At 39.6% G+C, this 25,718-nt stretch overlaps 1 protein-coding gene across 15 annotated transcripts in view; it reads right to left on the reverse strand.

The window, feature by feature from the left end:
* RBM47 (RNA binding motif protein 47) overlaps positions 1–25,718 on the reverse strand; it is a 205,461-nt gene that overhangs the window by 39,946 nt on the left and 139,797 nt on the right. For all 15 annotated transcript variants that reach the window (XM_054683773.2, XM_063808754.1, XM_054683772.2 and 12 more), the window contains one exon: positions 3,145–3,267. The gene's annotated coding sequence lies outside the window, so the exon portion shown is untranslated. The remainder of the gene's footprint in view (positions 1–3,144; positions 3,268–25,718) is intronic.

Below are 25,718 nucleotides of genomic sequence, written 5' to 3' on the forward strand. Positions count from 1 at the left end.
GCTGGTGGGAATGTATAATGGTGCAGCTTCTGTGGGAAAAATATGGTGGTGCTTCAAAAATATAATCATAATAAACAGAAGTACCACATGAGCCAGCAGCTTCTCCTGATGCACAGTGCAAGAAATGAACATAAGTGGTAATAATAAATATTCAGTGAATGAATGTAGGCCTCACATATCTTTTTCCCATAGAGAGATTGAGGTTGGTAAGTAATAACAGATCTGGTGACACTGTCTTCTACTTTAGAGACCTGATATTGGCTAGAGGTGGGGTAGGTAAAGGGGAGGGAATAGGCTTTTATTAGGTTGGTGCAAAAGTGATTGCAGTTTTTGTCGTTACATTTAATGGCAAAAACTGCAATTACTTTTGCACCAACCTAAATATTTTTTGAGTATCTATAAAAATATTTCTGGTTTTAAATCTTCCTAAATTGGTAATACACAGTTTTTACATGTGCCCTGTGAAACGCACATTGTCATATATGATGCGTGGGGATAGGTGGGAAGGTGGGTAAAATTTGCTGTTTCTGAAAGAGTTGGACAATATCAAGAGCTTTACAGTGTTCATTAGTCAATTCTCATTAGCCCAATGATTCCATTTATAGACATGTATAATCAAATACCCAAGCAAAGATTTACATTCAAATCTGTTTACTGCAGTTCTATTTATAATACAATGCAATGAACATAATGGTATAAATTTACACGTAATGTAATAAACACAAATATTCAATGGTATAAAAATGGCCAATAAATTGTGGCATAGCCACAGCTTAGAGTACCTGTTTAATGTTCTCAGCTATTTTAACTTTGCTAAATAATATTTAAAGATATGCGGTAGTCCCCCTTCATCTGAGGAGGACCTGTTCCAAGACCCCCAGTGGATGCCTGAAACCTCTGATAGTAATGAACCCTATATATACTGTTTTTTCCTATACATATTTACATATATAATACATACCTATGATTAAGTTTAATTTATAAATTAGGCACAGTAAGAGATTAACAACAACAATAATAAAATGTAACAATTACAGCAATACTCTACTAATAAAGTTATGTGAGTGTGGTCTCTCTCTCTGTCTCAAAATATCATACTGTATGCCTCTATTTTTGGAATACAGTTGACAACAGGTAACTGAAACCGAGAAAAGTGAAACTGCAGATGGGGGCTGACTACTGTATATGAAAATTAAACAACCAGCCAGGCGCAGTGGCTCACGCCTGTAATCCCAGCACTTTGGGAGGCCAAGGCGGGAGGATCACGAGGTCAGGAGATCAAGACCACAGTGAAACCCCGTCTCTACTAAAAATACAAAAAAAAATTAGCCTGGCGTGGTGGCGGGCACCTGTAGTCCCAGCTACTCGGGAGGCTGAGGCAGGAGAATGGCGTGAACCCGGGAGGCAGAGCTTGCAGTGAGCCGAGATCGCGCCACTGCACTCCAGCCTGGGCAACAGAGCAAGACTCTGTCTCAAAAAAAAAAAAAAAAGAAAAGAAAAGAAAATTAAACAACCAAACAAAATCAGAGTAAATACACCATGTTAATTCTGGTTATATTTGGATTGTGGGCTTATGGGTAGATTTTGTTACATTTTTCTATAATTTCCAGATTTCCTTCCATTAGTATACTTTTATAAGAAGAAAAAAATTACAATTAAAAAAATTTTGCTCTCTGAGTCCCTGAATTCAATGGACTAAATCCAAAACCCAGCCTAGGGAACATGAAGACAAAGTACCTATTTTCTCTCACAGGGATTATTGGGCACATCAGGGTCGCCGGCAGCCCCTCCCTGACACACCAATATCTACTGTCTCCACCGTCTGGAGCTATGTGAGGGCTGGGGTCCAAGGTCAGGGTGAAGCTAATCTTCCTCTTATCTTCCCTTCCTAGCACACACAAGATTATCGTCCATAGAATAATCTCACTCACTAGATCCATAGAAAGATCTCAGCTCATGCAGGGCACTGTGGCTCATACCTGTAATCCTAGCACATGGGAGGCCGAGGAGGGCAGATTGCCTGAGCTCAGGAGTTCAAGACCAGCCTGGGCAACACAGTGAAACCCTGTCTCTACTAAAAATACAAAAAAATTAGCTGGGCATGAAAATTAGCCGGGTGTGGTAGCGTGCACCTATAATCCCACCTACTCGGGAGGCTGAAGCAGGAGAATTGCTTGAACCCGGGAGGCGGCAGTTGCAGTGAGCCGAGATCGTGCCACTGCACTCTAGCCTGGGTGACAGAGTGAGACTCCATCTCCAAAAAAAAAAAAAGGAGATCTTGGCTCACTGCAACCTCTGCCTCCTGGGCTCAGTCCTACTTGGAGAAGATTAAATGGTTGTCAAAGTGCTTTTACATATGTTGTGGTTCTTTGGACCGTCATGAATTGGGATGACAGTTATTTTTACCTCATATGACAGGCAAGGAAACAGAAACTTAGAGAAGGTATGAGGATTGATCAAAAATACAAGATACTATCACACTGAATCCTAGTCTAGTTTGTACCAAGAACCCATCCTCGTGTCACACAATCAAAATACAGTCTGACTGAAACATAGTTGACTGGCTGGGTGCTGTGGCTCATGTCCGTAATCCCAGGACTTTGGGAGGCTGAGGTGGGTGAATCTCTTGAGGCCAGCAGTTTGAGAACTAGCCTGGCCAAAATGGTAAAACCCTGTCTCTAATAAAAATATAAAAATCAGCCAGATGTGGTGGTACACACCTGTAATCCCAGCTACTCGGGAGGCTGAGTCACAAGAATTGCTTGAACCTGGGAGGTGAAGGCTGCAGTGAGCCGAGATCACGCCACTGCACTCCACCCTGGGTAACAGAGTGAGACTCTGTCTCAAAAAAAAGAAAGAAAGAAATACAGTTGACCTCTTTTTTGGGAGGTTAAGAGTCAGATTTATAAGCAACACATAGTTATATCTTGTCTCTTAAGTCACAAAGATGTAAAGTGTACAAAGACATAAAGGTTTATATTGAGGGTTCCAAATGACTTATCACGTTCTATATTCCACTAACGTTGCCACATGAACACACAACAGGTACACATTGTCTAAGTAGCAGGTATCTTGGTTGATAGGAATGAAAACTTATGTTCTTGCTTAAGTGGAAAGGAAAAGGACCAGAGGAAGTATACTCACCAAAACCACTAATTTGATTTGTCTGGTCCTTTATAAGACGCAGAACGAGAGTATACAGGCAAATTCAGGCAGCTTCCTTGGGATTCCTCTGTTCAATTTTTGCAGTGCCCTTTGAGGCAAATCCTAAGGGTTAAAAAAGAAATGGTTAGAAATATTTTCTATTTCAACATGATTTTCATATGTGCACTAGAAATTGGGGGGGGGGCAGATCCTCTTGCGTAGTTCCTAAGCATAATAATTAGAAACTGGGGGGCCATTTTCTTCAAAAAATGAAATACCATTACTCTAATTATCATGTTCTCTACAAACCAAGTGCAACTGCTTATCTGATTCTTAAAGAAACAAGGAACAGTAATAATAAGAAAATGACCAATTTCTTCCATTTGTGTTTTTCTCTATGCCTTCTTCAGAGTGGGCATGACTTCAAGATGCACATAACGTTTAAGAAGGAATACAGATGTAGCCTATATTTTACACTTATAGACTCACAAAAAGAGGTAGTATCCTTTACAGAAATAATCATATCTAGCCCATGGACTTCCCAGCCAATTTGGGAGCTTATGCTACACATCACTAATAGATCTTCAAACTCTTCCTGCAGGGTCCAGAGAGGGTTCCCAAAACCACTGAAGCAAGTACTCCAGCTATCCACTACCAACCAGAGTTGGTATGAAAGAGACTTACTGTTCTGCCCTAAAATGTAGAGGTAAGACTCTTTTTTTTTTTTTTTTTTTTTGAGATGGAGTTTTGCTCTGTCGCCCAGGCTGGAATGCAGTTGCGTAGTCTCGGCTCACTGCAAACGCCACCTCCCAGGTTCAAGCCATTCTCCTGCCTTAGCCTCCCAAGTAGCTGAGGTTACAGGTGCCCACCACAACGCCTGGCTAATTTTTGTATTTTTTAGTAGAGCTGGGGTTTCATCATGTTGGCCAGGCTGGTCTCAAACTCCTGACCTCAAGTGATCCACCTGACTCAGCCTCCCAAAGTGCCAGGATTACAGGTTTGAGCCACTGTACTCGGCAGAGTCAAGACTCTTTTGAGGATGTTCATTGCATGGAGAGGCCCATGAAAAATATGATTTGGGGGTTTAGAATAATCTTTGATAAGTAATGATATAGGAAATATTCACATGAAAAGAATTTAAAGTTCAAGATAAAGATATTTCAGATGAGGAATTAAAATATATCTTAAGCACAAAACTTTTATTTTTATTTCAATGTGTGGAAATATAATCTGCCTGATTTTCCAAACTACAGAGAGCCCCCATCAAGCCAACTGAAGCTCCAAATAACTTATACAAGATTCAATATGGCACAGTGGTTTCAACACCAGACTGGGAACCAGAAGCCTAGTTTTAAGGCTACCTCTGTCATGCCCAGTTCATTTCACCTGTCTGAGCCAAAGTTTACTCCCATGGAAAAAAAATAATAAAGGAGGCCAGGTGTGGTGGCTCATGCCTGTAATCCCAGCACTTTGGGAGGTGAAGGTGAGTGGATCACTTGAGATCAAGAGTTCAAGACCAGCCTGGCCAACATGGTGAAACCCTATTACCACTAAAAATACAAAAAATTAGCTGGGTGCAGCGGTAGGCGCCTGTAATCCCAGCTACTCAGGAGGCTGAGGCAGGAGAATCACTTGAACCCGGGATGCGGAGGCTGCAGTGAGCTGAGATTGTGCCACTGCACTCCAGCCTGGGCGACAGAGCAAGCCTGTCTCAAAAAAGTTAAATAAATAAAAATAAGAATAAAGGAGTTGGATTACCAATAGTTCTCAACATTAAAAAAAAAAATTGTGTTTGTTTTTTCTTTGTGTTTTAGTTGTAGCACACTTTTTTCCACCAAAAATCTAACTAGTTGCAGAAACAACACCAGTAAAACAGGAGCTGGTTGAAGTATAGGTAGGGGATGTTGTCGGGAGGTGCCCCCACTTCCATCATTCATTGTGTCCCTGTGGAGACACCATAAGACCTTTAGGACTCCATAGAGCACAGTTGGAAACCTTCTGGATTAAATGGCCTTTAATATCACTTATAGCTCAAAATTATTCTGCCATAACTATCTTTATATTGGAATGACTGGGTGCTCAGTGAGATCCATAATGTTATGGGAACACAGCAATAATACTTTACCATGATCTAGTTTTAATCTTGTTAACAATGATCTCCTGAAAGAAAAAAAGCCACACCCTCAAATAAATTACAGAGCAATAGCTGTTAAAATGATTTACGTTTTAATACACATAATCTTTACCCAACTCTGTGAAAAGATAATTCCTGAAATGCTGCATCCTGGATAATACCTAGTAATCAAGATCATAGTGGCTGATAAAAACTATGAAAACGAATGTACAAAGTACAAGAAGGTGTGTCTTGAAATTAATCGTACACTGTCTGGACAATAGACTCCTGCATCTCTCATCTACTAGCTAAGTAAATCCAGACAAGTATATTCAACTTTCCTGAGCCTCAGTTTCCACCTCCATAAAGCAGAAATCATTCCTGGCAGGACTGTTGTGGAGAACAGAGAAAATATTTATAAAGCACCATTCTCGACATATATTATTTGTGCAGAATTTTGAGTTTTCACTCTTTCTGTAATGGTAAAATGTCTCCCTTTAAAATGTAATATCAAGGTAATGAACATGTAAACTCAGCCTCCCACGTAGCTGGCATTACAGGTGCACACCACCACACCTGGCTAATTTTTGTATTTTTAGTAGAGGCAGGGTTTCAGCATGTTGGCCAGGCTGGTCCTGAACGCCTGACCTCGAGTGATCTGCCCACCTTGGCCTCCCAAAGTGCTGGGATTACAGGCGTGAGCCACCGCATCTCGTCAGAACCTTTCTTAAGATAAACCAATTGCCCTCACCCAAGGATGCTAGTACATGGGGTCCTAAAGCTGCCAGGAGACCACCAGGTTGAGAGTCAAATAACTAAGTTCTAGTTCTCGCTTTGCCACCTGAACAGTTTGACCATGGCATGCTACATAACTTTCTGAGCCTCAGGTTGTTACCCGTACACTGAAAAATCACCATTATAAGGATTACACAAGACACAACATTTGAAAGCATCTCCTAAACTAACCATTAGCTCCTGCCTGGACTTCTACAGTAGACTCCCAGCTGGCTTCTCCCTATCCACTCAGGCCTGCTGCAATCAATCTAGGTCTCCTTACAGGCAAAGGGACCGTTTAAAAAATATACAATTTGGTCAGGCGCGGTGGCTCACGCCTGTAATCCCAGCACTTTGGGAGGCCAAGGTAGACAGATCACCTGAGGTCAGGAGTTCGAGACCAGCCTGGCCAACCTGGTGAAACCCCATCTCTACTAAAAATACAAAATGAGCCGGGTGTGGTGGCACACACCTGTAATCCTAGCTACTTAGGAAGCTGAGACAGAATTGCTTGAATCCGGGAGGTGGAGGCTGCAGTAAGCCGAGATCGTGCCAGGCACTCCAGCCTGGGTGACAAGAGCAAAACTCCACCCCCCCCCCAAAAAAAAAAAAAAAGGAAGCGTTTTATCACCCTTCTGCTTAAACCCCTACACTCTCCTCCCATTGCCCTTAGACTAAGTTTGTATCCTTTGTAAGGCTTGTAAGGCCTATAAAGAGGCTCCACGTCCTCCTCCAGCCTCATCTTGTGTTACTTCCCCCTTACACATGCTGTTCCAATATTTCAGCCCTCACCAATTCCCATCTAGCCAGCTTGCACTCATCCCGAACTTCATTCCTTCTAGAAAGCTATTCCTGCAGCCCCCTGTGATATGCTCCCCCAACATCATATAATCCTTCATATAGCACTAGGTTGAACCATATGAAATTGCTATTTTGTAGGACAAAAACAGTAGACTGTTGGCAATTTTCTTTGGTTTAGCCTTCTAGTAATTGCTGTAATGCTAGTCATCTTGAGTCAGTTTTAAACTCTACCAGGGAAGAATCTAGATCTGACTCATAACTAGAATCCTAGACAAGCCAATAGTAGGCACTTAATTGTTTAATTAGTCTGACATGTTTTTACTACCTTTTTAATGCCAAGCATATAAATTTTATATTGTCATTAATAGTTAAAAATAGTTTTTTGCCGGGTGCGGTGGCTCATGCCTGTAATTTCAGCACTTTGGGAGGCCAAGGTGGGTGGATCACCTGAGGTCAGGAGTTTGAGACCAGCCTGACCAACATGGTGAAACCCCGTCTCTGCTAAATACAAAAAATTAGCCAGGCATGGTGGCGCATACCTGTAATCCCAGCTAAGGCAGGAGAATCACTTAAACCTGGGAGGCGGAGGTTGCGGTAAGCTGAGATCACGCCATTGCACCCCAGCCTGGGCAACAAGAGTGATGCTCCATCTCAAAAAAAAAAAAAAAAAAAAATCATGTTTTTCTTCAAATGCTATTGATACATTCCATAGGACTAAAATGAAAAAAATGGAATGAAAAAGAATCACTTTCATATTTTCATTTCTGGCATTTCTGGAAAGCATGAATTCTAGTAAGTGTAATATATATATAAACAAGTATAGAATTTAGCCCACTGGTAAGGTATCATTTATGGATTTTTTTTTAAACGTAAATGTTTTTCACTGCTTGGCAGAATAAAGGAGCTCTCAAAGGAAACCAGATAATTTGGATTTATCCCCTTTTATAGTTTTTGCCATGTGACAGCAAATCAGCTGAAGAAAAAAGATAGCATCTAAAAGAGTGCTAGACTTGAAATGGAGGAATTTTATAAGCTTCCCTATGACATTCAAAAGAAATGCATCCTGAAACATCCCCAAATCACCTTATCCTATGCCACATCCAACGATGTCCCTCATGAAATGAACACAGCCAAGACCAAGTCTAAACCAAATTGAGATGGTACATGTGGTAGGCTAGGTGAACTCACAACCTAAGTAACATAATAATATTAATAATAGTAATGACCATCAACATTCATTGAATGTTCATCATGCACCAGGTATGGCACTAAGCATTCCACATACATCGTCTTATTTAATCATTGCTACAACCTCATGAAGCAAGATCTATGATGCTACTCATTCTGGAGATGCCAGAACTGAGGTATAACGAGGCTGCCCATTTGTTAAGGTCCCTTAGCTGGAAGTGAAGAAGCTGGGGTTCAAACCCCAGGCCTTCTACGGAAGAATCCAATTGCTGCTGCACTCCAATCTGGAAGAGTAGAAAACTGAAATCTGTGCTATAACAAAAATGACAAATGATTCTATATGCATTATATATTACAGCTTCAGAGTCAACATGAGGAGTTAAACCTGAATGGCAAATTCATGAATTGTTAAGGCCTACCAGGTAGGAATTTTTTCAAGAACCCCAATATTCAGCTTTAAACAGTAAATGATATTCTCAACCTAGGTTAGAAATATAGATAGGAGTTCAACTTTTTGGGTGACGAATAGAGAATATCGGATAGGCATAAATATCATGGGCTCAGAAATATCTGGTGTTCTGACTTGTTTCCTAGCTTCTTAAAAAACTATCACACTTTAGAAAGTTTTTGAGGACTCAGAGACCCCACAAAATGAGTAAACAAAACTGCAATTTCACTTTCTACTGCTTAGTTAATAATCTCTAATCAGACAGTTGTTTCCTGCTAACACCTAACAAAATTATCTACCTCTTTCAAATAGCAAAGAAAATGAACATACTAACATTCTTACAGTGGAAATATAATTTTACAAATAAACACAAATTACTGAATCTTTACATATGATTCACAGATGGTGGTGATGAGATTATCATGCCCCTCCCCACTCCGTCTTTGTGCACTGACATTTGACCCTTTTTATAATATGCACCTTGTACCAGTGAAACCTAAGGCACCAGTTAGTTACTCATTAAACTTGGGTGCTGAGGGCTGACTTGTACAAATTACGCTGTTAACTGCCCAGCCTGGCCTCTGTGCAGAAGTGGAAAAAAGCAATCATCATAGCTGTGAAATTCTGTCATATCGGCAGAATTGAACTACAAATTGTAGCAATTCGTACCTGACCTCTGATCTGTGAAGTTAGTCTAAACCTTTGAACCTTAGCTTGGAACCAAGAAGCAGCATTGACTTATACAGGACAAGGTGGCTAGCAAGCGTTCTCCATCGTGAATAGTTAACACTGTGACTGTTGGTCGCCCCCCACACCCACCTCCCCCAGAGAGTCATCCAGAGTAAAAGACACAAATAACGATGATCTTGAGAATGGCAGACGTCTTACAAAAAGGCATTTGGAACAAATCTAATACAAGTATACAATTTCAGGATGCAAGTCTTTTTAAATGAATATGTCAAAATAAGAAAATGGAATCTGCAATAACTGAAATTCTTGGATATTTAATACTTTGTGATATGTACATTAAAAATTTTTCTTTACAAATTAGACCAAAGTAGAGTTCAAAACGAAATATTTAAATACATTTTTAATCAAATGGTGCCATCTCTCATTTGTCACATTTTAAAATAAACATATTACCTAATCTCTGTTATAAAATACAAACCCATATTAAGCCACCTTTGGCAAAAAGCAATCAGGGAAAACCAGTTACACTTTTCTTTGAACCCAAACTTATCTTTTGACACTAAATATCAGATGTAGGCTAATAAAAAGTATAAGAATATGCATTTCTCACATATACATTTTGTTGCAACATTGATTCATCATAATGAGAAGGGAGAAGGGTTAAGAGAGAAGAGTATTTTTCTTTAAAAGATTAGCTTCTACTTCAAATGCTATTCAAATTGCTCCATTGCCAGACAGAAATGACTAAAGATTCTACTTCTCTGGTCATTTGAGTTAATATTAAAACAAATTTTGAATAGCATATAAAATATAACTAAACAATTATTTATAATGAAAGTGAAACTAATGTTAATACTTTAAAGCATATAACCTACACCTAAATAATTCCATTTCATAAATTTAACTATTGGTTTGAAAACAATGATAAAAGTCTTCTTATACAAGAACTTTACTCTGAGAGGAAATGTCATCATTGTCAACCTTTATATGCTAATTATCATAAAGCTAATTCCATTAATTTTTCCTTATTTTAATTATCACATCTTAAAATTATATATAATTTCCTTCTCTAAACACTGACTCTGAAATGGCTTTAAAAATCAAATATGGGCAACACTGCTAATAAATTCCTGCTTCTTACCCCATAGTTTAAATAACAGGAAACTATAAAACAACAACACTACTGTGAAGATCTAGATTTTTCAAGCATATAAAGTGAAAAGCTGTTAGAAAAACTGATTTTTTAGAAAATGTTTTTAACTTAAGAATTTTGGTTTTACTGCTGGTAAGGCAGACTGTGCAGCAGTTGAAATTCTTACCAACTTCCAATTTTTTTTGGGGGGGGGGGTCTTCAATTAAAAAACAAACAATATGGATCATTTGTTTATCTGGTCTGATCTAAATTGCTTTAACCAAACACAATTACCTCTTCTTCTCTTCAATTAAAACAAATAAGGTTTCCCCTACCTTTCCAATCTTGATCTGGATGCGACAGGCTAACTGTAATGAAAGCTTTGCTTAAGCAACCTTCGCTCCCAATACCAGGAGCTGTGTAACTCTGTTATACATGGCACAGGGCTCCTCATTGGTCAATGAAATGAGCTTTGGCCACTTAATGCCTTGGGAGTCATTTGCTAAGGGCACCTGGAATGAGCTTGAGTGGGTGGTACAGCAAGAAGGGAGGTGTTAAAACTGCCACAAAGATAATGCTCAACAGCAACCTGAAACGGAATGGAAACCCTACTGTAACTGATGGATTTGGGGAAGGCTCAAGAAGACAAAAGCTTTGCCACTTCATAGAGGACATTTAACAGAAATATTTTATTCAAACCCAAATAACGACTGTAAGGAAACAAATGATTTTTCAAAGTCCACCATCCTAGAACCAGATAGATGCCCATTACATTTGTACAGCTACATGCAGAGATAAAAAACAATAATGCCCACCTTGTCTAGGCTGTTGGGATTAAATAAATAAATATACGTAAAGTGTTTAGAAAAGCTCCTGGCATACAGAAAGTACTCAAAAAGTGTTACTAGGATTTCTTAGAAATGTTATATTTTTAGCAAGTGTTGCTTTTTCCCCTTCTCATTATATCTGAGGTAGGTAACTTTGGTTAAGTACCCTGTGTCTAAAAGACTGTCAACAATCATGTCTATGATGATCAGTCTGGGAGAAAAAAATAGGAAAAAATTACACATGAACCAAACCCTCACCTTATTTTACTTTATCAGTTTGGAGCTAGAAATTGATTTACTCATAAGAAGTGGAGACAAGTAGAAGAGGCATAGAATGAAAGAGAAGCAGGCAGTACAGCAGGATTTATGGTAATAAAACCATCTGTACACAACAACAGATCAGGAGGACCTGAGGCACTTAGCTGAGTAAATACACTCCTTTTCAGGCAGTTATGGGATGGAACCTCATCGAAAGTCTCTCTGGAGGCTGAGTTTGTCAGTTCAGGCAATTGGGAGGTTAGAGGAAAAGGGAGCTGAAGTTGCCTGGAGGAGGTCCTGAAAGCAATGTGACTTCTGTGTCCTCTGCATCAGGATTAAAGTGAGCTCTGCGGCACATCAAGAGAGGAAGGAGAAACTCACTCCTCCTAAAACAAAAATTTCAAAAAAATGTGGTCCCCAGTTTTCCCTGAGTCATCACTGTATCATTGTTAAGCTTATTCAGTTAAACCTTAGTAACTGGAAGGAGCCAGAGTTGGAAGTAAAAAGACCAGAATGGGCCGGGTGTGGTGGCTCATGCCTGTCATCCCAGCACTTTGGGAGGTGGAGGCGGGTGGATCACTTGAGGTCAGAAGTTCGAGACTCGGGCGTGGTGGTGGGCTCCTGTAATCCCAACTACTCGGAAGGCTGAGGCATGAGAATCGCTAGAACCTGGGAGGCGGAGGTTGCAGTGAGCCAAGATGGCGCCACTGCACTCCAGCCTGGGCAACACAGTGAGACTCCGTCTCAAAAAAAAAACAAACAAAAACGGCCAGAATGACGACAAGAACATTTTCAATCTATTCATCTACGCATATATTTTTTAAAAAGACAGTTTTATTACTCCTAGATAAAATAATAGCTATCGACAGTGACTATAAATTATCAACAAGTTAACACAGGGTCAAAATCCAAAACAAGTCTAAGATTATAACTATGTTAAATATTATATAAAACTAAATCGCTATGTTCTGGCTGAAGGAACTCTGAAGCAGTCAGTTACTAAGGCAGTGTTTTCAAAAACTACTGATTTTAGACAAATTTAAATTCCTCTCGACTACAAATGGGACTCAGAAAGTCTGTTTTTCTATAAGAGTAATTTAGTATATTATATAAGAAAAAGTTCTGGCATGTTTTAAGCATTAGAGAGTATTCTGAGATTGAGGTTTGGTGTGAGTGTGTGCACGTGTGCTCCTATACCAAATGCTAACAAAAAATAACTTAGGCAAAAACATAGGAAATAAACCATCTCAGGATGATGAATTTTAAGACTAAGGGGGTAAGGAGAAAGCAATTTTTCACTGAATACCTGAAAACAACAATTACAATTATGGGCTGCCCTAAACAAAAAATGAGCAAATTTTTCCTGCCTTGGCTTTGAACAAAGTTAATTTAAAAAATACATGCACATAAACACACTAGTTTTAACAAACTCAAAAAATATAGAAAAGTACACAGAAAAAGCAAGTCACCCCTTCTACTGATAGTAAAAGTGGCTCCTACTACACAGCCCTCTGTATAGGCACATGTGCATCACAGTAGAAAAGTCATGCCACGTGAGCCATGTGGCATGTTCTTCTTTTTTTTTTTTTGAGACAGAGTTTTGCTCTTATTAACCAGGCTGGAGTGCAGTGGCACGATCTTGGCTCACTGCAACCTCCGCCTCCTGGGTTCAAGCGATTCTCCTGCCTCAGCCTCCCGAGTAGCTGGGATTACAGCCATGCGCCACCACGCCCAGATAATTTTGTATTTTTAGTAGAGACGGGGTTTCACCATGTTGGTCAGGCTGGTCTTGAACTCCCGACCTCAGGTGATCCACCTGCCTCAGCCTCCCAAAGTGCTGGGATTATAGGCCTGAGCCACCACACCCGGCCACATTAACTTCTGTATAGTTCTGGCTTGCAACAAGCTTAAATCATCCCTGGAGGAGTGATCCTTTGTCTTTTACAAAGCATCTTTGATTTAGAGTAGAGTGACAGCAGGCAGTTCTGAGGTCTGAGGCTGTGGAGAAAAGGAAAAAAAAGTACAGACGCAAAATAGAAGCCTGGGATGAGATAAGCTCTGAGGTAGATGTGGAAAAAGGAGTAAGAAACAGGACTCAGGTCCAGGAGAGGAAGAAATGGAGCATAGTAAGACATGATTATGTGGCCTATTTCAGATAGGATCTATTAAGGCCACTGTGGCATCCTGGTAAGAGAGTTATTATTATTAGTTATTACTTTATTATTTTTAGAGACAGTTCTTGCTATGTTACCCAGGCTGGTCTCGAAATGCTAGGCTCAAGTGATCTGCCTGCCTTGGCCTCTCAAAATGCTGAGATTAGACATGAACCACCATGCCCAGCCTACTTTTTAGTTTAATTATCTAAAAGCTAAGATATAGCCAATGCAAAGATTATGTGTGTATTTGCTTTTGTATATAGTAGTAGCATATCATTTTCCACAAGTATATTTGACACTATTTAGAATTTCAAGCCTTTGCTGAAACTGTTTATTGTATTAACACATGACTAAAGCATAAAAGAAATTGCACATATGTGTGCACATAGACATTCAGATGGTAGCCTTCACCTGAAAAGGTGTCAAACACTGATAATGAAATCACATAACTGTATTGGTGGTATCAGCAATAATAGTTGGCTAAGAAGCTAATTAACCAGTATTGAAAAACAGATGAAGTATAAAGCAGTATCCACAAGCCTATATGATTAAAGCACCATAGTATTTTCTTTCGGTTAATTTGTCTATTATCCTATTATAGCATCAACAGTCACAGAGAAGGAAGAATTAAACAATGGACATTGTCATATCTGAAATGAGTGCTCCTTATCTGGACATTAGGAAGGATCTGTGGGCTGTCCTTTTAAAATTTAAAATGGTAGGCTGGATACAGTGGCTCATGCCTATAATCCCAGCACTTTGGGAGGCCAGGATAGGAGGATTGCTTGAGCCCAGGAGTTCAGGACCAGCCTGGGGAACATAGTGAGACCCCAACTCTACAAATAATAAAAAAATTAGCAGGGCATGGTGACATATGCCTGTGGTCCCAGCTACTCGGGAAAATTGCTTGTTTGAGCCTGGGAGGTTGAGGCTGCAGTGAGCCATGACTGCATCACTGCATTCCAGACTGGATGACAGAGTGAGATCCTGTCTCAAAAATAAATAAATAAATAAATAAATATAAATAAAATGGTACCTTCTCAATTGGCACCCTTGGTTTATTTACTCATTTTTGTTTTGTGATAGAGTCTAGCTATGTTGCTCAGGCTGGTCTAGAACTCCTGGGCTCAAGTGATCCTCCTCCCTCAGCCTCCCAAGTAGCTGGGACTACAGCTGCACCATTGTGCCCAGAGGTACATCTGTTTTAAAGATTAAAATTATTCATCACCTCCACCTGTAATAAAATAACTATAGCTAACTCCTACATACAGCCCTTGTCCTTCACCAGGCACTGTTCTAAGTGTTTCACATATATTAACACATGCAACCCCCATACATAGGTTGAGGCAGGTACTAGTATCATCTCCATTTTTTTTTTTTTGAGACAGAGTCTTATTCTTGTTGCCCAGGCTGGAATGCAATTCTGTGATCTCAGCTCACTGCTACCTCCACCTCTCAGGTTCAAGTGATTCTCCTGCCTCAGCCTCCTGAGTAGCTGGGATTACAGGTGTCCGCCACCATGCCTGGCTAATTTTTGTATTTTCAGTAGAAACAGGGTTTCAATACGTTGGTCAGGCTGGTCTCGAACTCCTGACCTCAGGTGATCCATCTGCCTCGGCCTCCCAAAGTGTTAGGATTACAGCCGTGAGCCACGCGCTCAGCCTCATCTCCATTTTATAGATGAGAAAACAAGAAATAAAGTAATTGGTCCAAGACCAACAGCCAGCAAATAAGTAGTGGAGTGAGGATTCAAACCCAGGCATTCTGGCTCTTAGAGATCACACTTTACCGCCTCAAGCTAAGTAGATAATCTTCTTTCTTTCCTCCTAATTAGCTACCTCTCTATCTACCTACCTATGTTTCACCTTGCTGCTCTGTCAGCCTGCCAGGGACAGGAACTTCTGTACTAACCCAGAAAAACTTTGGAACTTTGAGATGGCATCTTTGGAGCTAGGTAGGAAACCCTTTAATGTTCAATGAATGAAACCATAAGTTAAGAAAGCCACAAAATCTAATTTGAATCTAAAGAGAATTCTCTTTGCATTTTCTCTCTAAGCCCTTCCTCTACCCGAGGCAGCACTCTTCATTAATTCTTAGAAACCTGCTAGATTTTATGGCGATCCCTTTCTGTCTGTCCCTCTAACACAGCAAAATGTAGCATCTGATAAGCTAAGTAATTATTAGTATTTACCTAATAGATTCTGTGGTAGTTTTAACAGACTTCTTAATCTTAAAAAGAGAAAGTTCAGAATACATATTGAATGCTGGTGGAGAGAAGACACCTATTACCAAGTCACATATCATGTGTAACATTATAGCCTTTTCTTCCACTTGTGCTAAGGAAAAGCCAGCTACATTGTCATAATGTGAAAAGTAGATATATTTCCTCCTGAGCCAGGAGGAACAAGGCAGTCAGGTTAACAAGGGCTCAGGAAGTGTGTGGTTTTGCCAAGTATTTTGTGAGTTTTACTCTTTAATAATCAAATGATATTTTAATAATTTCCTCAAAATTGCCACAAAAATCCCCTAACATTCTGGATTTATCAAGTACTATGCTCTTCCATTCCAACTGGTGTTTAAGGAGCACTTTCTATAATATCCCGAGATGTACTCAAGCCCTGGGAAGTGCAGTCAAAGACCTGGATCATATGTTGTTTCTTTCTTTTTTTTTTTTTTTGAGACGGTGTCTCACTCTGTCACCCAGGCTGGAGTGCAGTGGCGTGACCTTGGCTCACTGTAACCTCTGCCTCCCATGTTCAAGCAATTCTCCTGCCTCAGCCTCCAGAGTAGCTGGGACTACAGGTGAATGTCACCATTCCCTGCTAATTTTTGTATTATTATTATTATTATTTTTATGTTTGAGATGTACTCAAGCCCTGGGGAAGTGCAGTCAAAGACCTGGATCATGATGTGGCTTTTTTTTTTTTGACGGAGTCTCGCTCTGTTGCCCAGGCTAGAGTGCAGTGGCATGATCTCGGCTCACTGCAACCTCTGCCTCCCAGGTTCAAGCAATTCTCCTGCTTCAGCCTCTAGAGTAACCGGGATTACAGGTGTGCGCCACCATGCCCAGCTAATTTTTATATTTTTGGTAGAGACAGGGTTTTGCCATGTTGGCCAGGCTGGTCTTAAACTCCTGACCTCAAGCAATCCGCCCGCCTTGGTCTTCCAAAGTGTTGGGATTACAGGCGTGAGCCTCCGCGTCCAGCCTTTTTGTATTTTTAATAGAGATGGAGTTTCGCCATGTTGGCCACGCTGGTCTCGAACTCCTGACCTCAGGCGATCCACCGGCCTCGACCTCCCAAAGTACTTGTGATTACAGGCATGTGCCACTGCGCCCGGCCATGATGTGGTTTCTATTAAATTACAGGTGTGAGCCACCGTACCTGGCCATGATGTGATTTCTATTAACTGGGAGCTAATAATCCTCTTGGAGAGATCATTAAATGTCTGATAATTACAACATATAGAATACACAGAAATGGAACAGCATGTGCTATCCAGACAATGGGAGCCACCACAATCAGGTGAAGAGTATTGCTAAGATAGATCAGAGTCCATGGGGAAAGCTTCCTGGAGGAGGTATAACTAGCCTGCATTCCCTTTTTTATCTTATTTTTTTGATTTTTTGAGACAGGGTCTCACTGTGTCGCCCAAGCTGGAGCACAGTGGCGCGATCTCAGCTCACTACAACCTCCGCCTCCCCGGTTCAAGCCATTTTCCCACCTCAGCCTCCCAAGTAGCTGGGACTACACGTTCATGCCACCACACCCGGCTAATTTTTGTATTTTTAGTAGAGGTGGGGTTTCACCATGTTGGCCAGGCTGGTCTTGAACTCCTGACCTCAGGTAATCCACCTGCCTCTGCTTTCCAAAGTGCCGGGATTACAGGTGTAAGCACCTGGCCTAGCCTGCATTCTTATTTACAATTGCATCAGGTTACAAACAGAGGCAATCACAAAATCCTACACTTCAAAATATGTATTCTCTGTATTTGTTTACTTTGTGATTTAAAAAGTAAAACACCTCTTTCCTGAAGAATGTTCCTTATTTCAAGAATTGAGTATTCCTAAAATTGGAACAAACCTTAGACATATTTTATAACCAGCCAAGAAATGGAAATTTTTCAGGAGCTTGATAAGCTAGCAAGTAACTAAATGAGTTATGTGGAGTCTAAAAATCTTTGAAAAGTTTTCTTCTTAAGACCTTGTGGTTCAGTTCTTATTTAAGCCTAGTTACCTCTTCAACATATTATTTTACCACTTTGAAGAGGGAGCTCTTATTTTTTGAAAAATAAAAGTAGATATTCTAAAGAAATTTGAAAGCAATATGGAAATAATTGAAATCATTCGAAAAAAATCAAACACTAAAACTTTAGCTGCGATGGATCTATAAATACTGGTTACGCTATTAATGATTACAGGTGAAATTAGAAACACGAGAACATCTTTAAAAGGTCAACTCCAAGGCTGATCAGTTTAGACGGGATGCTAAAATTAGCGAGGAGTATAAGCTCAGGAAAAAGAACAACATAAAATGCTAGTGAAGCAAATCGTTTCGACCCAATGAGCCTGATTTTCCATGAGCAAATGGTAACTTGGCAAGGCATTCAATTTTGAATTGGTTGCAAGAGTCACTCAATCGTTCAACAATGGCTATTGATCCTACTATGCGTGGCTTTGTTCTAGACCCCGAAGATTGGATGGTGACAGGCAGAGGAGTCCCTGAAGAACAGAACAACAAGAAAGGGGCGGGGTAGCGGAAGCAGAGGGAGCGAGACAGGCAGGGACGGGATGCGTTATAACACCCAGGAGAGGACTTCAAGTTCTCCTTGGCTGATTGGAGGATTCTGAGCAGAGAAGCGCTGTGATCTGCTTTTCTGTTTTTTAAGATCACTGGTGTGCAGCCGGGTGCATTGGCTCACGCCGGTAATCCCAGCTACTCGGGAAGCTGAGACAGGAGAATTGCTTGAACCCGGGAGTCAGAGGTTGCAGTGAGCTGAGATTGTGCCACTGGACTCCAGCCTGGGTGACAGAGCAAGACTCCATCTCAAAAGAACAAAAATGCAATACAATACAATACAGTACAATACAATACACTATCACTTTTTAATCAACCAATAAGATTAGCTAAAATACTTAATAGTGATTAAGTGTCACACTTCAGTAAAACAAGTATGAAAGCATCAAAACCCTTCTAAAAAAGAAATTGCATAGTGTATTTGAAGAGCCTGGAAATGTTTATTCTTTTTACTTAGCAATGATGTTATTAGAAATCTATCCTTAAGAAATAAGAAAAAAATCATGTTTACATCCAAAGATATTTATCTCAGAATTCTTTATAATACATTGAGAAACAATCCTTATAGGAATGGTTAAATAAATGGTGACACACCAGCCACTAAAAATTACATTTATGAAGAATTTAATGTCATGAGTAAAGGTTCACAATATGTGAGCTTAAGAAAAAAGAGAGTAGAGAAAACTTTATGTAGGGTACAATTTCTACTGATATTAATCAAATGTAGAAAAATATAACAAAATATTGACAGTGGTTGTCTCTGGAGAGTAAGAATATGAATATGGGTGATTAAAATACATATGTAATACATGTATGTTAAATATCTGTAACATATATGACTTTGATCAGCAAAATTTTAATGATTTGATAAAACGAACCTATTTGTTCTGTCCCTCATTCTCTCCATTTCGACACATCATTACATTCTGCCAATTCTTTTCTTTTCCTTTCTTCCTGATTTAGTTCAGCACTAACCATGCACAACCTCCCACCCCCACCCGTTGGGTTTCCTAGCTGACACCTTTCCCTGCTAACCATCCTGAAAGCAGTAGGATGAACCATTTTCCTTAGGTATGGTTGGGATCATGTTACTCCCATGAAGGGAATTTGAGGTGATCCTTGGTCATCCATAACATTGCAGGCTTTTGATCATGAGCTGCAAATCTCTGGTTAACTTATGATGACAAATCACTGCATAATTTCCCCTTGTTCCCTTCAACCTCAACAGATACACAGCTACACACAAAATCTCCAAGACTACCTTCCTTCCTTCTCTATCTACCAGATTCTTATTTTCCTTTGTAACTCTCTTCTAGAATCACCTTCCTCCAAAAGGATTTTTTTTATCCAGGTATCTATCTTTCTCAACACAACTTTACTCACTGCCACACCACTTCAGCATTTCTTCTTTTCTAGATATTTGGCAATTGTGTATTTGTCATTTGGGATCAAATTTGATTCCTGTTTCATCACAACATTGCCTAAACAGCAATGCTTCTGATTCTACATTTGAAAATTAAAGCTTATACACAAAGTTTAAGATTGTCTCTTTTTTTTGTTTGTTTTCTTTTTATTTTTTGTTTTTGTTAAGACTGTCTTTTGTAAAAAAATGTTTGCACAGTTGTCATATGTTTGCATGACAAGCTGATCATGGTTCCTTACAAAGTATACCCAAGGTATTTGCTCTCAACCTTTTCTCACCACCCAGTGCACACACACAGAAATTCACTAACATGGGTGCTCAATAATTGTTATTGACAAGAATTCCAAACAGTTGGTCAAATGACTTTTTACTTACAACATGGAGCCATAAGTCATAAGATAATTTAATTTATGAAGAATCATTATGAGATAAAGACTTAAAGCTCAATCTTGTTACCTGTTTGGTGAACAACTCTGGAAAGTCAGGATAAAGGAAAGCCAAGTCGACAGCTGCTGTATCTAAGCAGTAAGAATATGCAGATGGGACCCTCTTCTGTTCTCCTACCATGTTTGTTCCAGGATTCCAATTTGAAATCTGTATGTGCCCCTTGACACCTCAATGCTTTGTCAAGCACCTCATTTCTCTGGCTTTAGTTTTATAGACAAAGAAACCAAATACATGGTGATGGAGCAGCTTATCACAGTATGTTTTTAGAAACACCAATGCTAAAATTACCAGTCCCCAAGTGTCAGGTGAAATTACTATAAGAATTAAGTGAGAATTACTTTGATCTAAAGTATTAATGAAAATGGTAGTGTCAGTCATGATTCTGGATAATTACTCAAATAGACAATTTTAAAAATTGGGACAACACATTAATATGAGAATATACTGTTATAAAGAGAAAATAGGCCGGGTAGGGTGGCTCACTCATGTAATCCTAGCATTTTGGGAGGCTGAGGTGGGCGGATTGCTTGAGTCCAGGAGTTTGAGACCAGCCTGGGCAACATGGCAAAAGCCCATCTGTGTAAAAAAAAAAATACAAACATTAGCTAGGCATGGTGGCGTGCGCCTGTAGTCCCAACTACTTGGGGGTGTGAGGTGGGAGAACTGCTTGAGCCCGGAAGCTCCAACTGTAGTGAGCCATATTTGGACCACTGCATTCTAGCTTGGACAACAGAGCAAAACCCTGTTTCAAAAAAAAAAAAAAAAGAGCTTAGTGTGAAGAGTTTAGAAACTAAATACAGTAGCTAAGGAAGAAACTGATTATTTATCTGAATTTCAAATTGAACTAAACATTGGTCCCAATCACTCTTCCTTTTTCCAAGAACTGAGCATTAAATGGAATTTTAAAACATTTATTAAAACAAAATCAAAGACAAACTACAACTAGGAGTGTGTCATTAAAGAGTCAATTTCCTTAATATGCCAGAGTGCTTCTGTATCAACAAAAAAATACAACACAATACATACGAGCAAAGATATGAGCAGGCAGTTTGCAGAATAACAAGATTCTATGATGAATAAACATGAAAATAGTCCAACTTTATTCAAATCAAACTTTGTCTGATTAAAATAGATAGAAATCGAAACAGTGAGTCCTACTATATCAGCAAAAATTTTTAAATTTGGGCTAGGTGTGGTGGCTCATGCCTGTAATCCCAGTACTTTGGGAGGCCAAAGTGGGTGGATGACTTGAGGTCAGGAGTTTGAGACCAGACTGGTCAATATGGTGAAACCCCATCACAGATTTAAATGGAAGTTGTAAAATCTTACCCCCAGTAGAGGATCTTTAGAGGAAATGGGGTGAGGGTTGGGTAGAGGGCACATGGATTGAGCAACCTTGACTGTGATTCCCATAAATTTAGAAGTTCAGGCAGGAGGACTTCCCCCATGTAACTATGATTCAACAGAGCACACGTCCTGTTTAATAACAAAGGCATTTATGCAACATTCATTCTATGTCTCTGGGTAATTTATATGTTGCTTGATCTTGGTAATGTGCAAACATTTTTAGCCAGTTCTTAACTGTCAGGTGATCTCTGATTGTTGCTGTTTTCTATAGTTGTTGTCTAGACACTCACAAGGATTCAGGTTTATTTTGGATCCTAAAGTCAAGGCCAGTATTTCTTTAAGACTTACTTAAACTGGAAGAGTCCTAAGATTTCAGTAGCCACAAAAAATTATTCTCTGTGCTCCCCCAAGAGGGACAGACACAATGAGCAACCTTAGGATGGTCAAGGGTCATCTGTTAGCTCTTTTAGACTCAGTGGAGCCTTCATGGGGATTGGCAGATGGAACCGAAAGCAACAAAAAAGACCCCAAAGGAATTGGCGTCTTGGGAACTCAGATTTCCTCAAGGACTCCTCCATCTGATGATGTTGGTAATTTCAGCTCTACATCATCATTTCTTTTCTTTTCTTTTTTTAAAGATGGAGTCTCACTCGGTCGCCCAGGCTGGAGTGCAGTGGTGCGATCTCGGCTCACTGCAAACTCCACCTCCCGGGTTCAAGTGATTTTCCTGCCTCCTGAGTAGCTGGGTCTACAGGTGTGCACCACCATGCCCAGCTAATTTTTGTATTTTTTAGTAGAGACAGGGTTTCACCTGGTTAGTCAGGCTGGTCTTGAACTCCTGACCTCAAGTGATCCACCCGCCTTGGCCTCCCAAATTGTTGGGATAACAGGCGTCAGCCCCCATGCCTGGCCTCATCATTTCTTTTTTTATCAAAAACCAGACAGTCAACTAGGCACCCCTCTGTGCTCACCTTTCACGTCCTGGCATAACACTTCGTAAGCATAGCTACACAAAGAATAAGAATGGCAAGCCCCAAGTATGAAGAGATAAATCAAATTTAATTGTTATTAATATATTATTGATTATTCACACTAAATTTAGTCTTCCAAAAAAATAAATCTACTTGGATAAAATTCATGTTGATGGATATACCAAAGAAAGCTGGTTATCAATTTATATGCTAATGAATTTTTCTCACTTTTCCCCTATGTATAGCCTAGTATTTTGTAATTTCTCTGCACCTACAGGGCCAGAGGAGGGAAAAAACGGAACGCACATCCTTTCTGTTCTTTAGTGAAGCTTTTGATGAAAGGGATTAATAAGAGCTAGGGGTGAGGGAAAGAAAGAAAGAGAGAGAGAGGCTGGGCACGGTGGCTCACACCTGTAATCCCAGCACTCTGGGAGGCCAAGGCAGGTGGATCATCTGAGATCAGGAGTTCAAGACCAGCCTGGCCAACATGGTGAAACCCAGTCTCTACTACAAAATTAACCAGTGTAGTGGTGCGCACCTGTAATCGCCACTACTCAGGAGGCTGAGGCACAAGAATCACTTGAACCCGGGAGGTAGAGGCTGCAGTGAGCAGAGGTTGCAGTGAGCCGAGATTGTACAACTGCACTCCAGCCTAGGTGACAGAGCGAGACTCTGTCTCAAAAGAAAAAAAAAAGGGCGGGGGGGAAGGGGGAGAACTTGAGATGCTATAAAATGAAAATTAGAACTTTTCAGTGAGTACCATTTTCATAATTTATGGTACTTCCACCCCAAGCATGTCTCAAATTTGTTTAGGAAAATATTTTCTTCTCATACCTTCATTTGTTCTCATATCATCATTGTAATATGGGTGGATGATCAAATAAGCAAGGCCGGCTATTGGTCTGAGAAAAGAGCTCATTTGGAAATAACATCCTGAGCTTTGCAACCGCAGTGAGAAGTGTATCTCAGCACCTGGTAGCAAATGCAGGTGAGGTCCACCCTGGTAGTACATACAGGAGAGTTCATAGATGGTTGGCAAAGAGGTACAAACTAATGGAAACACAACAACAAGCTCTGTAGCTACTTTACATGGAGTTGACTCAGCAAAGGCCCATCTGACCTAACAACAACAACCAGATTAGAATAGTTAATCTTTATTGAACAGTTGTTACCACCAGTTCTGGGTGCTTCACATATGCTATTTCATTTAATCCTCACAACAATCCTATGAGGTACTAATTATCTTTCTGCTATTTTGCAGATGTGGAGACTGAGGCTTACAAAGATTAAGTAAGTGTTCAAAGTCTCACAACTCTTAGGTGGCAGATGTAGAATTCATATCCAGGTTCCCAAACCCCAGAGCCCAAGTTTTTGCCCCAGAATCACAATGCTATATGGACTGCACCATAATGAAAGAGCTGTGTCAACTGTACTCTGTATGCCCCCCTCATGTATTCAGTTTCCCTGTAACTCTGTCCCCAAAGGAGAAAGTTTGCATGTCCTGACTGTTTCAGCATTGGTCACTCATACTCACAAACTGTCCTGTAAAATGGAGCTTGGGGGAATGGAGATAACAGTTAAAATACAGTAAACAATCTAAGCTTTCAGTTTAAGAAGCCAGAAAAAAGAAGGGCAAAATAAATCTGAAACAGATTAAGGAAGGAAATAATAATGATTTAGGTGGGAATAAAGCAAATACGGACTATAAAAACAAAACAAAAGTTGGTTCTTTGAAAAGAGCAACAACATTGACAAACCACTAGCTAGAATGACAAAGAAATGAAAAGACTCAACTTAACTAAACTCAGGGATAAGAGAAGTGACAACACTACTGACCTTCTAGAAATGAAAAGGATAGCAAAGAAATACTATGAACAATTATATGCCAGCAAATTAGATAACCTACATGTAGAGGAGAAATTCCTAGAAAGATGCAAAGGGCCAAAATAGACTCAAGAAGAAATAGAATATCTGAATAGACTTATAAGTAAATACGCTGAATTTGTAACATAAAAATTTTCCACAAAGAAAAGCCCAAGAACAGATGACTTCTCTGGAGGATTCTATCAAATGTTTTAAAGTCTAATTACCACCAATCCTTCACAAATTCTTCCAAAAAATAGAAGGGACTAGAACACTTCCCATTGAGGCCAGTATTACATGCATAGAAAATACAGACAAAGATATCAGAAAATGACAAATCAATATGTCTTATGCATATGGACTTTTTAAAAATACACAACTAAATACTAATAAACTGAATTCAGTGACATGACCAAGTCTGATTTAACCCAGAAATGCAAGATAGCTTAACAGATGAAAATCAATCAGTGCAATACACCATATCAGCAAAAGACAAAAACTATACACAGTAATCTGAATAGCTGCCAGAAAAGCATTTGATACAATGCACCAACCCTTCATAACTAAAACACAACATATTAAAGCAGAAGGGAACTTCTTCAATCTGATAAATAACATCTACAAAAAACCCATGACTAATACACTTAATGTGAAAAAGACTGAATGCTCTCCCCATGAAGAACAGCAACAAGGATTTGCACTCTCTCAACTTCTATCTGCAACATTGTACTTGTTTCTAGCCAGGATAAATAGAAAAAAAGAAAAAAGAAAAAAAAAAGAAAGAAAGGGGATCCATATGGGAAAGGAAGAAATAAAACTTTGTTCATAGATGACGTAGTCAATTACATGTAAAAAACCTAAGGAATCCATTAAAAAATTATTAGAACTAATAATCAAGTTCAACAAGGTTGCAGGACATAAAAGCAATATAGAAAAATTAATTATAAATTTCTATCTACTAGCAATGAACAAACTAAAATATAAAATTAACAAAGCAATTTCATCTACAATAGCATCAAAAATAATACAAGTGTTAAAACTACAAAACATTGTTCAAAGAAATCAAAGATCTAGGCCATCTATTAAAAATACAAAAATTAGCCGGGCGTGGTGGCGCCTGGCCGAGACATAAGAATCACTTGAACCCGGGAGGCGGAGGTTGCAGTGAGGAGAGATCGCGCCACTGCACTCCAGCCTGACAAGTGAGACTCTGTCTCAAAAAGAAAAAGAGAGAAAAAAAATCTAAATAAATGGAAAGACACTGCTTGTTCATGAATAGAAGACTGAATGCTGCTAAAATGACAATACTCCTCGATCTGATCTACAGAGTCAACACAATA

The sequence above is a fragment of the Pan troglodytes genome, chromosome 3 (assembly GCF_028858775.2).
Source record: "Pan troglodytes isolate AG18354 chromosome 3, NHGRI_mPanTro3-v2.0_pri, whole genome shotgun sequence".
Taxonomy (NCBI): Eukaryota; Metazoa; Chordata; class Mammalia; order Primates; family Hominidae; genus Pan; species Pan troglodytes.